Genomic DNA, 18,267 nt, shown 5'->3' on the forward strand with positions numbered 1-18,267 from the left:
ACACAGAGAAATTCTACTGACATACAAAAAGAAATCTTCATCTCCAAATATACTACGTTTCACCACCACGTATGGCAGGAACACTAATAGATTTATGAATATTATCAAAGACAATTGGAATATACTTAAAGCTGACAGTAAGATCCAATCTTTTATTCCTAATACATGTTCTTTCTCTTTCCGTAAAGGAAAAAATCTAGCAGGATATTTTAACCATTATAAACATCATTCTGAGTCTAGTCTACCTATGTTATATCAAACTACAATTTTGGGCGACAGATTGATTGGATGTTTCCCCTGTGGACATTGTGTCAATTGTAAACATATTTTGAAGTCCAAGGAATTTAGTAGTAGAAACAGTAGTACTGTTTTTGATATTCGATTTTTTGCTAATTGTAATACAGACTGGGCTATTTATATGGCTTGTTGTAGTTGCCATGCATTTTATATAGGTCAGACCTCACGAACATTCAGGTTACGTATGTCAGAACACTTGAGTGACATTAAATGCAAAAGAACTACCAATGCCCTATATAAACACACACTTACACACCAAACAGCTCAATTCCATTTTATTATCATAGATAAACTTATTGGTGATCGAACTCACAAATTTGGCTGGCACAAGAAACTTGATGCCAGGGAGAAAAAATGGATCACAAAACTTGGGGCTTTATTTAACCCAGGACTTAATGAATATTTATGAATGAACTTAAAAAATATTTTTTATGGTATATATTCATTATGGTGTATATGGTCTATCACTACATAAATATTCATGAGTTCATTAATTAAATATGTAATTGTCAACCAATGATTTGTTTTCACCTATTATATAAGACTTGATTTTCATTGTGCTTTTTGCAATACACTGAAGAAGGCCAGGATCAATATTGTCTGTTTTGTATAAGCGTGAAATGTAGTCTCAGTAGTTTTTAATAAACTACTATTTATCACATGGCTCACTTGTTGCTGGCTTTGGTTTCTCTGTTCTAGCTTGGATTTTTGCCGTGCAACTCCCTACGTGCAGGGGAACTTTGTTTTGGATCAAGGTTACAGGTTCCACTTTCGTACTTTACCAAGACTAAAAGGAATGCCAGACCTGCCACAAAATCAATGGGCAGAGGCACAAAAACAAACTTCACCCCTCATGGGCATGAGAGCTATTCAAAAAGTACCACAACAGGAACAAGGACAAGGATTTTACTCAAGACTCTTCCTGTTCCCCAAAAAGGACAAGGCCTGGAGGCCCACACTAGACCTTTCAATTTTGAATACTTACCTGGATATTCCAAAATTCAAAATGTTAACATTACAGCAGCTTTTACCCATGCTGGGCAAGAAGGCTTGGCTTGTTGCTCTGGACCTCAAAGAGGCATACCTGCATGTCCCTATCAGACAAAATTGTAGAAGATACCTCAGATTCAAAGCTGGTACAATGCACTACCAATTCTCTTCACTGTCCTTTGGCTTATCTACTCTGCCCAGGGTCTTCACAATGTGCCTGGCACCAGTAATTGCATTTTGCAGACAAAGAGGAATTCAAATATATCCATACCTGGACAAATGCCTCATTCAAGCAGAGACAAAGGACATTCTTCTACAGCATCTGGCATTTGTGAAAAGGTTGCTAATTTCTCTAGGGTACACAGTAAACGAAAAGAAGTCAAAACTAGTGCCCCCGCAACAGATTATATTCCTGGGTGCCAGCTTAAATACAACGGCCCAGATGGCTTACCTCACGCCAGACAAACAAGTTCAACTAACTCAATATTTTCAATTACTGGCAAAAAAGTCCCATCTCCCTGCAAGAAAAATTCTGCAGGCCCTGGGATTCATGGCATCCTGCATTCTACTAATACCATATGCCAGACTGCATATGAGAAAATTACAGTGGTACTTAAAGAGTGTTTGGACTCAACAGTTTAGAAGCAGTAATACCAATGATTCCCTGCCTACAACAGGAGTTTCGATGGTGGGCACAGGCATGTCACCTAAACAAGGGCCAGCTGTTTACCCAACCCACAGCCAGGCAAACTCTAAAAACAGATGCTTCAGATTATGCCTGGGGAGCACACATGGCAGGAAAATGCATTCAGGGTAAGTGGACCACAGACCAGATGCATCTTCACATCAATCAAAAAGAGATGTTGGCTGTTCAAAATGCCCTAACAGCTTTCAAGGACATTCTGCATCCAGGACAATTATTACTAAAGACAGACAACACCACAGTAATGTGGTACATAAACAAGCAAGGGGACACTCATTCTTATCCCATATGCAGGCAAGCCATGACCTTGTGGAACACAGCTCTAACGTATCAAGTTCACCTGCAAGCACAATTCCTGCCAGGAAAGAAAAATACTCTGGCAGATGATCTAAGCAGAAATATCATGGACCCTCACGAATGGAAATTGAATCCACAAATCTTCAGCATGGTATTGCAAAAATGGGGATGCCCAGACATAGATCTTTTTGCCTCCCCACTGAATTGCCAACTACAAAAATTCTGCACAAGGACTTATCACAAACAAGCATAGAAAATGGACGCTCTCTTGTTCTGCTGGAAAAACCTAAAAGTTTATGCCTTCCCGCCATTGCCTCTCCTTTCAAAGGTACTCCTAAAAGCCAGACAAGAAAAACCACAGATGATCCTGATTGCTCCAGACTGGCTACACCAGCACTGGTACCCTATCTTAAGGAACTTGGCTCAAGGACCACCATGGATTTTGCCTCAAATTCCACACCTTCTGACTCAACAAAACAATCAGATCCTGCATGGTCAGCTCAAAACTCTAAACCTAGCTGTATGGCAGATACATTAGCCAAACAGGCAACACCTCTCTCTAAAGCTGTTATGGATGTCATTTTGGTGGCCAGGAGGCCTAGCACCAGGAAAGCATACTCAGAAAAATGGAAGAGATTCTACGTCTGGAACCAGGCTCAAAACCTTGACCCTCTTGTTCCAAACATTCCTCAGATTTTATACTTAACTGAGATGCTGGACAGAGGCCTATCCTTCTCATCAATTAAGATCCACGCCTCTGCCATTTCAGCACATTGCAACACAGATCCTCCTTTATTCTCTCATCCCTTGCTAAAGCAGTACCTCAGAGGGGCTAAAAACATAAGACCGCCCCAGAGAGCACCAACACCGACTTGGAACCTCAATTACATTTTGGAAAAACTGACCCTACCACCTTTTGAGACAGCCAACACAGCCGATCTAAAATTTTTATCATGGAAAACAGCTCTGCTCCTGGCAGTAACTTCAGCACGAAGAGTCTCAGAGCTACAGGCATTAATGGCAGTGGAACCTTTTATAATTTTTCATCAGGACAGGTTTTCTTTAAGGACAAACCCTACCTTTACGCCAAAGGTGATATCTAGTGTGGCTCTTAACCAAACCATCCATTTGCCAACTTTTTATCCAAGCCCCCAGAATAAAGGGGAGAAACTTCTGCATTCTTTGGACATACACAGGCAGCTATGCTTCTACTTGGACAAAACAAAAGCTTTCAGAAAAACTGAGCAACTGTTTGTAGCATATGCTGCAGGATCACAGGGCAAGGCTATCTCAATGCAGACTATATCCAAATGGATAGGACACTGTATTTGTTACTGCTACACACAGCATGGAAAATCAGTCCCAAATACCATTAGGCCACATTCCAATGGCCACTTCAACAGCCTTTCTCAGAGGAGTACCTACCAAGGAAATTTTGGAGGCTGCAACTTGGAGTTCAGTGCACACCTTTATCAAGCATTATCACCTGCCTCTTTACTCTAAATCCAGACCAGGATTTGCCACTGCAGTTCTGCAGGGCCTCATAGCCAATCCTAACTCTTTATAGACCAGCCACCCAACCTTAGCTTTGGGATTCTACCCAAGTGTAATGACTGCAGCAGTGTAACACGATGAACATAGTACAGTTTTGTACCTACCATAAATGTAGATGTTCGAGTGTTCACACTGCAGCAGTCCAGGTTACCCTCCCTCCATCCCCTCTGAACTTGCTGGACTTATCTATACCATTCTATCCTATACAATGTTTGTGGTGTATTTGCTTGTAACTGAAGGTATTGTTTTTATTTTATATGTATATTTTTTATTAGCAATATGTATTGCCTATCTATTGTGGGCACCTGACATCTGGGGCAAGAAAAACTGAACAAAATGGCGTTGGATGCATCTTATATACCCCTGGTGCACTGACGTCAGGGAAGAAGCGACAGCAACCGACGCCGGACCAAGACTTTGGAAATCTGGCCGACTGCGGGACCGCCTGACAGCAGGATAACCCAAGTGTAATGACTGCAGCAGTGTGAACACTCAAACATCTACATTTATGGTAGGTACAAAACTGTACTTTTTCTTTCTCCCTATTTCCTTGGTTGTGCGTGCATTACCTGTGTTCATCTGAAATGTCCTCACCCATTGTTAGATACCATTAGCTGTTGTAATGTGACTGTGATTGCCCTTCACCTTTAGTACTTTTTTATGAGAAATCTTATGGGTTCCATCAGAATCCATAAGTGACAGCAAGTATATTTTACTAATAAATGACTTATGGAGATATCCCATAGTTGTCTTTAAGCTTACTGGAGGAATTGTTGTAGATATGTATTTAGAAATGTTAGGCAGCTTAGACTGGGATAGTATTTTTGTAACTTTGTTAATGTGCATCATGCTTTATGAGACAATTTCCATGACTAATAGAGTAGTTGTGATTGATATTCAGTGTGCTTTTGCTACCAAGAAACTCTTATGTGCAAGACGTTCTAAGTTCACTGATACATATTTACATATTAAAGGCTTATTTGCAACTTTTATCCTGATATCAGCAGATTCCATGAACTTTATAGAACTGAACCGTATACATTTTAGAGTCACGGGTACTTTTCTTATTACCACCTTGTAGTTATCTTGTCACATGCATTTTATTTATACATCCGTCAGACATTACAAAATATTTGTGTCCACATTTGGAAAACATATATTATTACACTCATTAGCATATTGCTGTTGTATTCTGCAGTGCTATTAGACTACATGCATTTTGTGTATGGCACTTTACATGACTTTCTATACAGATCTGTGTTGTACCACTAAAAAACCTGGGCCTTTCATGCCATTTGTAATATCCATATACCTTTGGATGATAAACAATAAAACAGGATAATTGTTCATGTGGACTGTTGCTGTCTTGGATTCCATAGTACCACCTCCACAGTGGACATACTGCCATGGATGTCCACCTAGACCTGACTGCTATTTGCACATATCATACCAGTTCCCTTCAGCTGAAAACCAAGTGTCACAGTCCTACATTTTCCAGAAGTAGCTTGAAATAAAGATGTTGTTTCATTCTGCATGTTTTTCTAATGTCTGAACTCAATAATTTGGGATCTGTCCCCATCTAACCTCTCAAATGGGTGGATTTTTTGCAGAATGTCAAGATTTTTGCCTTGTTTTTTTTTTTTTTTGGTTTGTGATTATCTGGCAAATTAGTGGCAAATCATTAAACATTAAATATAGAAAATAATGACAGACAATTGAGTTTGACTTCATACTCTTCAAAAAATTCATCCTAATGCAAAACCTGTTATTCTGTCAACTTTCTAAGTTTGTAAGAGCAATATTTAAAAATTATCGCTATTTTTTGGTCTTTGCCCCACTTTATTCATGGCTTTGTCGAGATTTCTTACTCTAAGAGGTTGAGAGGTATGGTTCCCATCACTTTTATAGAACACAGATATTCACACCTGCTTACATATCATTGCATTGCCTTGTGACATACCTGAGCACTTTGTGAACTTTGTATCGTGCAAAGCTTTTGACAAAGTGGTATAAAATACATAAGAAAACATATCATTTGAAAAGTGTTGAGCACATACAAGAATATACTAATGAACTGTGAATTAATAAAGAGTAATACAAGGCACAATGTGTACTAGTGTCTTTTGCTGCTCTGCATTGTTGTGCCACCATTATTTGATATGCAGTGGGCCCCAGTGTTTCAGAATCTGCTTGGATATTTTGATTTTCCACTTGATTTTTATTCCTATCAAATAAAAGAATGCTAAGTTACATGTATACAATTATCTAACTGTTTGTTTAGTATGTTAAGCTTGTTAAAGTACACAGGAAAATCTGAAATGTAATTAATATGGATCTGTAGACATTTCAGACACTAATGAGATACAAAATTGAGTGACATAAAACAATGCGACAATATTAAGGGCAATAATTTCTCCACTCAGTCTTGTCAATGCCATCACTAAATACTTCAAAAACAAACATAATTAATAAAAAGTCAGTGCATTTGTAATGTTTAAATCTGAGATCTTTATACATTTTAAAATATTTTTTAACTCAATTGTCTGTTCTTTTTTGTAAACTTTTTTTTTTTTTCTTAACAAATAATGATATTAGGTCTTAAAGTAATATGAGTTAATAGTCAGTTTTTATGGATGGTTGTTTTGGTAGTTTTACATTAAAGATAACTTAGGAGAAAACATTTAATTCTAACATTTTGTTTTAATGTTTTATTAACTTTACTTTGACAGTTTTATATTTTGTTTGTATACAGTAGTTTGTGTTTTCAGAGCTTTGCATGTATATCTTTCTGTGTATTATGTATGAGTATGTATATATTTATGATCTGGCCATTTTACGCATAAAAACATTACCTTTTTTTTTCCTTTTTTAATTGTAGGTTCATAGGTTCTTGTTAATCTTGCAGTTGAGGAGACCATGGAGAAGCTTAGTCATGCCCTTCAGTACTATTAGGAGACTAACAATGTTCCCAGTTAAGCAGATTTTATGCATATACCAGAAGAAAAGTTGTGATAACCTATTTAGTCATCATGACTGCTTTTAAAGGGTGCTAGGGTAATGACAACCTGTTCCAAAACCAGTAAATACTGTGGGTAAGATGTCTGTCATAGCAAGCACTGTTGTTGATATGGCAGTGCATGTTTAGCAGTCTAGAATTAGTGCTTGCTTTATCACTGGTTCTGTTTAGTTGAAGGTGCCCAAAAATTGTTGTCATTTATAACATGGATGTCTATAATCACCCCTCAGAAGTTTATATAACACTTGTTGTGACTTTCAGCTTATCCCAGTTAGGGGTCGCCACAGCAGAGCTCCGGTCCGCTAATGTTTGGTAGTGGATTTTTACATGCCAAATTACCAGCCCTGACGCACAACCTTCAGCGAAGGCACGCCCATTCATGTATGCCTCCACACAGAAGACGCTCTAGCTAAGAATCGAACGGGACAACATCTTGCTGTGAGGCGACAATGCTACCGCAGCACCACTACCGCGGGTAGAAGTTTATATGACACTGATTAGAAAAAAAGAGATTTTAGCCTGCCTGAGTAGCTAGGGGTGCTGAGACCTGAAGTCTTTCTGATGAGGAAACACTGAGATCCTTTAAGCTGGTTTAGGTGCTTAGCAAGGTACAAGCCAAAGGAGAACTGCATTCCATAATGCACATAATAAGGGAGGAGTACAGTATGACTACAATGACTACAATTTCTCTGCACCTTGAGGAGATACAAAGAAGTGGATCTATTTAACTCAAGAGCTAGTCTTCTGTTAAGCATGGAATGGTGCAGGGAAAGCTAAAATAGCAGGATTAGGGCATTTATAATAATGATTGGATAGAACAAGTGGGAAAATTTTATGGCGGTATGGTTTTGATGACCTATAGAATTAGTGGAGAAATGACATCAGTATTTCACCTGCATATGAGTCCAGGTTTAGAACGGCACTTTATCACCTCTTTTAGTTCTTTCACCTTTCTCAAGACTCTGGTTGACACATATTTTTTTAATTTTCTTTATTAAAATTATTCATAAAACATGTCCATAAATACCATTTGCAAAGAAATACCAAATACATATAGCAAACCGAAAATCATTATAACAGTAATCAATTATATAACAGATCACAGGGAAAAATCGCTGTACAATATAAACAACCAAAAAACCATATTTAGAAAGTTCTAAATGCCAACCTTTCACTTAAATCTAAAAAAAAACGTTCATATTTACAAATGAAAATGAGAAAGATTAGCCCTAGCTTATCCCCAGATCTCTATCCTCTAACCTATAGTATTGCATAAGCCTACTCCAGGAATCTGTAACTTTTAATTTTCCACTTCAACTATCCTGAGCATTGAGCACTCTGTAATACATCTACAAATTATTCTTTCTTATATACTTCATTTTCCATTCTAGCCATACTTGCCATGTTTTTGCAAACTGACTCCGAGCCCAGCCACTCAGCAAGAGAATGACTGATTTCTCTGAACTTGGACAGCCTTCATCCTCCTCTCCAGTAACAAACAGATAGAATTGACAATTCTTTGGAACTACCTTCCCATATATACAGTCCCATTCTCAAATAACATAGCCTAGCCCAGTTGATGGAGAATCAGAGTTGCCTAGACATAGTAAGGCCTTGCTTTCTCTAATTATGGTGGCTGTCAAAAAAGCAATTACTATAAAATGGAAATCAGAATCTAAACTGACTATATTAGAAGTAGTGAATACAGCAAAAGAGATAAAACAACTGGAATTAGGATCATTTGAAAATGGTAGGAGCTGGCTACATAGGAAAAAATGGGAATTGTGGGAACAATATATACAGGGGAGGAAAAGAAGACAAGACTTATATGAGCTATGTAATGCTTGACTGAAAATGATTGGGCATATTATAAGTGATTTATAATGTTTGTAACTGGGAGAGTGTCAGTATGGTTTATGATGTAAAATACTTGCAACTAGGATTGTGTAGGTATGGTTTGTTTTCATTTATATAAATGTATGGTTGCTTATGTCGTAAGTGATGGTTTAAGAAAGATGTTTCTTGTTTAACAAAAAGGGACAGGAATTGAATAATTTATACCATGTTATTTAGGTTATATGATATATAGCAACATATGTGAAACATAATGTTTGTTAATTTTAACTTGGCAATACAGTTTGCTTACTTTTATATAAATGTAAATGCGCCTATGTCACAAGTGATAATTAAATAAAGGTGCTAAAAAATAACATCACCCCACCATACCTGAATACCGTTATATACGCAGGACATGTGTAAGTTACCAGCCGTTGGACTTCCAAATCTCCAACATCATCTCTCTACAGCAGCAATGATCTTCTGAATCTCTAGGGTTGCTCCATATCCATGCACATCCATCAAACTGGTTGTTATAGATTTGAAGCAGACCTCTGCTGAAAATGTACTTTGCCCAGTCAGAATATCCTGGTCAAAAAACACAAATAAATATATTCATATGCACTTCTGCATTGTGCATGATTGTCAGATGTATTTAATTTTTAAATATAAAATCTGACTATTGTTTGGAAGAAATTTGCATAAGCAACCAAAGATTCTGGGAAGTGGTTATGGTACATCTTTCTTATCTATTATTAGACTGTAAGGCATTTTCTGAAAATATGGGATCATTTTTGTAACAATGCTGCTTAGCTGCAAACCCAAGAAGAAGTAAAAAAAAAAGAAATATACTGCATCACTACTCTTTTTTGTTCTTTTTAGTTATGGATTTTCTGAACTACTCATCTTTACGTATGCAAGTATTTGTCTATCTATTTATTTGTATATATTATATATGTGTGTGTGTATATTTGTCTATATATATATATATATATATATATATATATATATATATATATATAAATTAGATATATATATTCATATACACATGTACAGATATATATATGTATTTGGATGTACTTGATAATGTTGAAGTACCGGAACAGCAAAAAGCAAAATATTGATCCCAAAGGGTCAAAACTTAAAAAAATAAAAAAGGGAAAAAGACTACAAGTCTTTTATTTGTAGTGGGGGCAAGCTTCCATATACCCCCATGTGGGAGGCTGTGCCCTAACCTCTGCTAATTATATATACCAACTCTAAGAATTTACAACAGCAGGGAAAGGGCGAAATCCCACTCTCAATTGTTCTGTGATGTCCCATAAAGTAATGCTATGAGAGGTGATCATATGATTATTTGATCAGTTTTGACAACATAAAAGACATTCGATATTACAAATGTTTGTCTTCATGGAATGTTTCCTTACACACACACACACACACACACACACACACACACACACACACACACACACACACACTCACACACACATTATTTTTAGTTACAGTCTGTATCTCTCTCTCTCTCTATATATATATATATATATATATATATATATATATATATATATATATATATATATATATATATATATATATATATATTTATGTATAAGATACGTATATTTGTCTTCTGTATGTTTATTGTTTTTAATTTATAACCTCTGTATACCTCCTTAAATTGATTCCTGTATCTCAACTGAATTGCATTCCTGTTTTTTCTTAGTTCTATTGTAACACCTAGCTGTGGCTGAAATGGGTCCTCTGTGATGTCTACTACCCTAGCATACCTCTCAACCTCTTAGAGCAAGAAATCTAGACAAAGCCATTAATAAAAGTGGGACAAAGGCCACAAAATAGAGATCATTTTTAAATATTGCTCTTACAAACTTAGAACATGGATAAAATAACAGTTTTTACATAAGCATGAATTTTCTGAAGGGTATGACATCTGAAACTCAAATGTCTGTCATTATTTTTTAACTTCAGTCTTTAACGATTTGTAATCCACGGTGGTACTGCAGTAGCGTTGTTACCTCACAGCAAGAGGTTCTCCTGTTCGATTCTCGGCTGAAGTGCCTTCTGTGTGAAGTCTGCATGTCCTCTCCTTGGTCGAGTGGCCTCCGAAAGACATGTGTGAATGGGCATGCCTTCGCTGAAGGTTGGGCATCGGGCTGGCAACTCGGCCCCATAAAAATCAACTGCCAATCATTAGCGGACCGGAGTTCCGCTGTGGCAACCTCTAACTGGGAAAAAGACAAAAAGTCTTTAACAATTTGTCACTAATTTGCCAAAAAAACACAATTTTATGAAAAATGGACCAAAAATATGAGGTAAAAATCTGGACATTCTGCGAAAATCTGTACAGTTGAGATGTATGTCCTAGTTAAGAAACAAACAAACAATAGTAAGAGTTTTGCCTTTCTGTCCTCAAACAGAAATGCTCCCTTGTACAGTAAGTTCTTTTGAGAGATTATTAGGTTTATTGAACAACAAAATGTATGATTTTTATTGGGCAGGATTCACGAAGCCTCCGTGTAAGAGTTATAACTCATACACGGAGGCTGCAGTTAAACGGAGTGATGTCAGCATGCTTTGCATATTCATGAGAGCATGCTGAATCACACTTAAGGCTAACACGGTCCGTGTAAGACAGTAGGGGGTGTGTCCGTAGGCCGAGCCCTGTAAGCGGACATGCCCCCAGAAGAGGAAAAGTGCCCAAAGTAAACACCCACGACAGAGTCCACAGAAATGTGAATAAACAGAACACAACACATGCCCCCACAGACTATGAACAGAAAACATATAAATAAACATGTTATATATTTTTTTTAAATTGTAAAAATGTTTAACCGTGAGTGCACTCGTTTGCGCGGGCGTGCCCGTAGCGCAGCTACAGTTAGCAGTCAGTGGGAAAGCATATAAGAACTAAATATGCAAAATAAGCCAGGAAGCAATAGCATAGCGGTAGAGATGTTGGCTGAAGAGCAGGCATTCATGGTTCGAGCCCCCACAACACCAATTTTTATTTTTAGCAAAATAAGCACGAAACAAGTCCCTGACAAATATGTACACATAAAACCACATTTTATGTAAAATGTAATGAAATAGCCCATTTATATTGAAGAAATGTGAGGTAACAAAAGAATAAAAAATGCCAGATGTGCCCATAGCTGAGCTACAGTTTAACAGGGTGAGTGCATCTGCCCATAGATGAGCAGTGGTTTAACTGGTGTAAAATGAGTGCCCGTAGCTGAGCAGTGGTTTAACATGCTAAATCTGTGTGCCCCTAACTGAGCTGAGCGTAATATGCGTGCTGATAGCCAAATGAGGCTTAAACCAGCATATCCCGTTTGCGCGGAGCTGCGCACCGCACAAACAAGCTTACCTACGGGCAACGTTGAGCAAGCTGTATCAGAACTGCCTTTACACAGACACACCCCTCAGCATGTCTAGACAGTCATAAAAAAGTAAAAAGTAGTGGCCAGGTTCGAACCCAGGATACTATACACAATAGTCAAGGTACCAAACCACTAAGTCATGACAGCAGTACCTAGAAATGCAATAATAGCTAATATATAGGAATGAATACAAACTGGAGCATGACAATGCAGGTTTACTGAAGTTGATACAATTCCAAAATGGCCATTCACAGATATGTGTTGAAAAAACGGACTATATAAGCCCCATAGGTGGGAATACACAGCATAAACAATTGTAGAACTGAACTGCAGGCAGAATGACAGGAGTAGGAGAGGGTAGTTGCTTTCGAGCACAGAGGTGGGGCATTGAGGAGTCCAGGTACATGGTCTGGCTCCTAGTCCACAATCATGAGGCCCAACTCATACAGGGCCAGGTCCTCTGGGGAGCATACAGGGCCGAGGCGTGGGACCGGTTGGCTCATGATCTCACCAGTGCCACAGGGATTCCAAGGACTGGTGAGCAGGTCCGTCACCACCATGCGGACCTGAAGAGACACAAGCAGGACCAACTGAACCTTTGGATCCAGGAGGCCTGGCAAACACCCAACGCCCCACTACTGAGTAAGTTACATTTAATTATGTATGTAAGAAATTAAACTAGCTGATATGATGGAGATGTGTATTCCAATATTACTTCATTTATATTACAGCTGCAGGTGTCAGTTCTGCGAACCGCAGAGCCTATGGCGATAGGCTGGTGCGGTTGTGCCACCAGGCAGGTCAGTAATCCACTACCAGTAACTGTAAAGAAATATAAAAGTATGACAGTCAGCAAAAGAGTGCAGTGTAGTCACTAAGGAATAAAATGTGCAAGTAACAGTGTGAAAGTGTCTGCAAGTATTGCTTGATTACAAAAGTGTGTTTCAGCCTGTAAGTTAAACTGAAAAATGAAACTGTCTGACATAAATTCTGAAATAAAAATGCCCCACCTGTAAGAAAATAGTACACAACCTGCAGCAGGCTGAAAAGTATAGCTGCAGAAGATGATGAAATCACATGTGTGAAATATATCCCTGTTGAAATACTGAAACATGACAGAAGTGAGACTGCTGGAAAGGATTGTAATAACTACAGGTAAAACATGTCAATAAAGCCTAGAAGTAAGTACCATCCTGAATAGTAAAATGAAAGCAAGTGAGAGAGTGTGAGAAAGTGTCATGAATCCAGCAATACAGTAGTAATAACCCCTGAATAAAGTATACTGCAGTCAAGACAGAATGAAATGCATGTGAGAATCAAAACCAAACAGTGAAATCTGTTCAAAGTGTTGCTGCATCTGGAATGTGTATCCCAAAATCTGGATATGTTGCTCTCAGTCTGCAATATGCAGATAGGATGATTGTCTGATATACCAAACATCCACACTTGTCTACAGCTATATAAAGCAAATGTAGCAGGATGATGTAGCTGAACAAAGCTAGATATGAATGTGTATGAAGAACAATAAAATGTATATTGATGTTGCAGTAACAGTCCTATCACCAAGTTGAAATAGTTATCATATAGGAAACTGTAGTTAGAACAGTAGTGTGTATATATCTGTAGCTATTAGAAATGTACAGCATATGTATTGGTATTTGAAGGTGTTAATATTATTTTCTTCACCCCACCCTATAACCACATATAACCCATTCCACGTGAAAATGGTATGTGCAATCACAATTAACACCCCTGGACATTTGTCCTGTTGGGTCATATATATTTGCATGTCCGTTGATGCATCTGCCCTGTTCATACATCCAAACCTGATGGCCTGTTGCCATCAATTAACCCTGCATGTTGTTGGACTGTGTATTGCTGTTCAAATTATGCATGTGTTATGCACGCTGTTCAATGGTGTGAATATCTGGGTGTTTGGTTAATGGGAATACTAATGCATGCTGTTACAACTAATTGTGAATGGTATTATATGTCACTAACCCAAACTGTCATGACATAATGCAAAACACAGGACGACAGGGAAGGCGGGTTCCAGCGGACCCACCTCTCCCACCTCAGCTGGCGAGTGCACCTGGCACTAGTGCCGAGTCTGGACCCTCCTCCGGTGGCCCTGTGCCACCTGCGGGTGGAAGCTCTGCAGGGGATGGGGCTCACCCCCCTCTGCAAGTGTGGCCGGAGGAGAACCACCACTCACCCTCCATAGCGTCCGGACTGTGGTGCATAGGGAGATTCAGGACTCTGTTCTCGAGCCCCTACGCCAGCTTGAGGCACAGGTGGCAAAACTAATGGGCATGCCTGTTGCCCGGCCTACACAGCCCCCAGCACAGCCCCATCCTGGGCAGTGAAGGAACAGTGGCAACTGCCTATGGGTGGGGATATCAGTTCCACTGTTGCCATCTGTGGGCTCATGGGCTCTGGATATCCAAACCTCCATCCCCGTCAATTGTGTAACCCCCCACACGTGTCATACACCGCCCCTGTATGCGTCTTGTTTGTCTTGTCTGTTTACCTACCCAACCTACCTCCCCAGCTGTACCGACTTCCTTCACCTGACATACCACTCTCACCTGAAAAAAAAAAAAAAAAGGGCACACTGTACCCACAAAAAAAATATTCCCCATACATAGCTGCCCATTCTGCACACATGTCTGCTGGACATGGAATCTATCAATTACAATTGGCTGTACAACAAGTATTATTGTTGTCCTGACACCTCTCTCAGGGGTGGAAGGTTTCAAATGTCACACCAAATTACATACATATGCACAGCTGTTGCTGATGAAGAAATGGGCAGCTATGGGCCTTACCTACATCCCTCCTGCAAATCCCAAGCTTGTTTCCCTACTGTCTTACCCTCTTTGTGACCCCTTTTTCACCACTTTCCTGTCTCCCCATTTTCTTTTCTTTCAAAGAAAATAGCGAGGTGTGCGCCAGAGTAAGCACTGTTAAGCGGGTGTGCGCTTGTGTGCGCAGAGCTAACCGCCAGTGTGCATGCATGAGCTCCGTGCAAACCAGCGCTAAACCAGTTACAACTGCTTAAAAGTGCCTTAGTCACTTTGATTGACAGGTCCTGTACTCAGTTCAAAAGCAAAATAAAATCCCACTGTCAGTCCCGAACCCAGGACCTTGGAAACACTAGTCTGTATGACCTACCACTAAGCCATGACTCTTATACAAGAACATTGTGCTAAAATAAATATAACATGTAATAGTAGGGATGAATGTAAAGGGAATATAGGATGTGTAGTACCCAAAGCATGTCATGTAGAATTACTGTCAAAACTACTGGATTCCCACAATAGTACTGTGTGAACACAAACAGCCATGCTAGTTGGTAGCTTGTAGGTAATAATGTCAGTTAAAGTACATATATAAATGTATGTATATGTACATATATATATATATATATATATATATATATATATATATATATATATATAAATATATATCTATATATAGTTGTAGGAGTCATTGTGCATACACACTTACTACAGGGAACATGAGAGAGGAATGGAGAAATGTGAATCTACAACATAGTCTGAATCATGAGAGAGATAGTAACCTTTATACTCACAGAACACTGTCCACAGCATACCAGCATGGTCCCCACCCTTACAAGCTGAAAGGGCAACACCTATCCCACATACCCTTTTATAGCACTGACCTGAAATCACAGTGAGAACTGCAATCAGTACACAACTGGCTGTATGCAATTAGCAAATGCTGGCTTACAACTGGTGCAGAGGCAATCACATGGACCTATGCAGATACCTACAAAAGCATCCAGTACTAACACTCCACACATGCAATACATTCATTGCACTGTCTGGAAGCAGACAGAGGGAGAGAGAAAAGTGAGAGAGAGAGAGAGAGAAAGAACAAAAAAAAAAAAAAGTATACACTGTGACTCTGTCACCTGAAGCTGTCAGCAGTGACAGTAGCAGCAGCAAGCAGAAGCAGTGGTAATGCAACCAGCTGCGACAAACACAGGTAATGCAAAGTAGCAGGTTAATAGTGTGCATACTGTGAACCCTCCAAATGTGTCATAGGTCTGTATCTATAGGTATGTCCATGTGATATGTTGTGTGTACGTAGTTCCACCAAAAGGGGATGACCATACATTACATGTCAATCAGTCTTAGGCCATGATCCTGGCAGCAGTTGTCTGTGCTTTGCCCCCAGCAATGGCTGTAGTGACTGCTTTGAAAGGTCAGCCAGGTTCAAAAGGCAGGATCAGCACATCACAAAGGCACACGGGCTGGGAACAAGTGTCTGCAGGTACCCGATATCACTGCATATGCATCCCATACTGCATAATTCCATAGCTTAGCAGACCAGGCCGGTTATGCATATGATGTGGTAGTTCCCAGGGTCAGTTGAGGTTCCTCCTTAGTGGTGTGGGACCACTGTCGCTGTATGCCACTGTCCAGGTACATATCCTGTAGTACAGCCAAGATAAATTATCAGTGTTATATGCGGTTGTATGTCCTCGGAGTGCAGGTAGCACACATCCAGGGATACCATGAGGTCACAGTGATGCTGTGTGTTCTGCTCTGTTGAGGGCGGCCCTCACCTGGACATGTGAGATGATAGGGAGGTTACATACAGCTGTGAGAAATATTTCAACTGGTGGGGGAGAAGGAGGGGGGATACGTGCACTGAACATGTCTGCAAGACTGTTGCCAATATCCGTGTGTTTGGTGAATGTTAAGTAGGTGTGTATTAACACAGAGCATATCTGAGGCATGTGGTCCATATGTGTAACATAACTGAAGAAGGCCTTGTGGTCATCCATAGTGTTTGTGGCCATTTCCCTCCCAGAGTAGGCCGTGGCCATTGTTATGATGGACCGTAGCGTAGTACCAGTGCTGACCACAGATGCCTTCCCTTAATGTGAATGTGCTCTGTCCTGCAGTAGCCTCCTACTATTGTTATACAATCTGCCTCTGTCTGGGGTCCACCTGACAGGATGCCTAACCTTTGTGCATAGGGTCTGGGTTAGAAATGTGTGTGCAAGTTCCATGCAATCTGTGGCATGTCCGTGGTAAGCATTTGCAAAGGGGTCAGCAGTGTGGCTTGTGGCTTCCACTGGCCCAGTGTGCTGCATGGATACCATCTCAGTCCCAGCAAGTGAATAACTGTCTAATCACATACATATCAAAGTAGTCTACTGTGCTGGTGGTGGTGGTGGGATATGTATATCCAGGCCAAGTAACTTCTGTCCACATCACAGTAGTGGACGGCGTCCCACATACAGTACCTTGGGATGAACCCCCAGAGTGAGGTTGTGCATTGCACCTGTCAGTGTGTGCTGACCGATGGGGCATGCTACTATGTTGTGTGGAATGTGGCAGGTATTGTTGCACAGGTGTTGGCTGAGCACTGATATCTGGCCATGTACCTGTGTATCCACCACGACACACACACATGCAACATATGGGAGTAGTAGTATATCACTACACATGAGTATCATGTATAGTATGTGTGCCATATATTGCTGACATGGTCTGCTGATATCCTGTTTGTGTTCTCTTCCAGGGAGATGGCGTCAGCGTAACCCCCACCTACTCTGTAGCGGAAAACGAGGAGATCCACCAGAGCCTGGTGCAGGAGTATGACATCCTGTTTTCCCACACCAGTCAGAATCAGCAGGAGAGGGCTGCACTGTGGCAAGACCTTGTCCGTAGGGTAAATGATATTGGCACGCATAACAGGACATATGAGCAGGTACGACATCACTGCAGTGATTTAATCCAAAGTGTCCGTCAGCGTGCATCAGATATCCACAGGCAACAGGTCGCCACAGGAGGTGGGGTGGCCACACATCCCCCCTCACCAGACTGGAGGGGCTACTCCTAAGTGTTGTGGCTCCAGCCCCAGAACAGCAACAGCAGTACACCTGCATTATGATGGAGGCTGGTTCCACACAGCAGCACAACATGGAGTGTGCAGGTAATATGCCATATGTACACTTGACTGTTCTGTACACTGTATCATATGCAATATCAATGGCACAGTTGTACCCACTGACATTCATCTCATCATTTCTGCAGGTCCCTCTGGGGTTACAGCAAGGCAGGCCATCCATGCTGGTGAGTGTGTTTAACATAACCTATAATACTCCTGATAATGCTAGTAACAGTAGTGTAACT

The sequence above is a fragment of the Protopterus annectens genome, chromosome 10.part0 (assembly GCF_019279795.1).
Source record: "Protopterus annectens isolate FY-2018-M chromosome 10.part0, PAN1.0, whole genome shotgun sequence".
NCBI classification, from domain to species: domain Eukaryota; kingdom Metazoa; phylum Chordata; order Ceratodontiformes; family Protopteridae; genus Protopterus; species Protopterus annectens.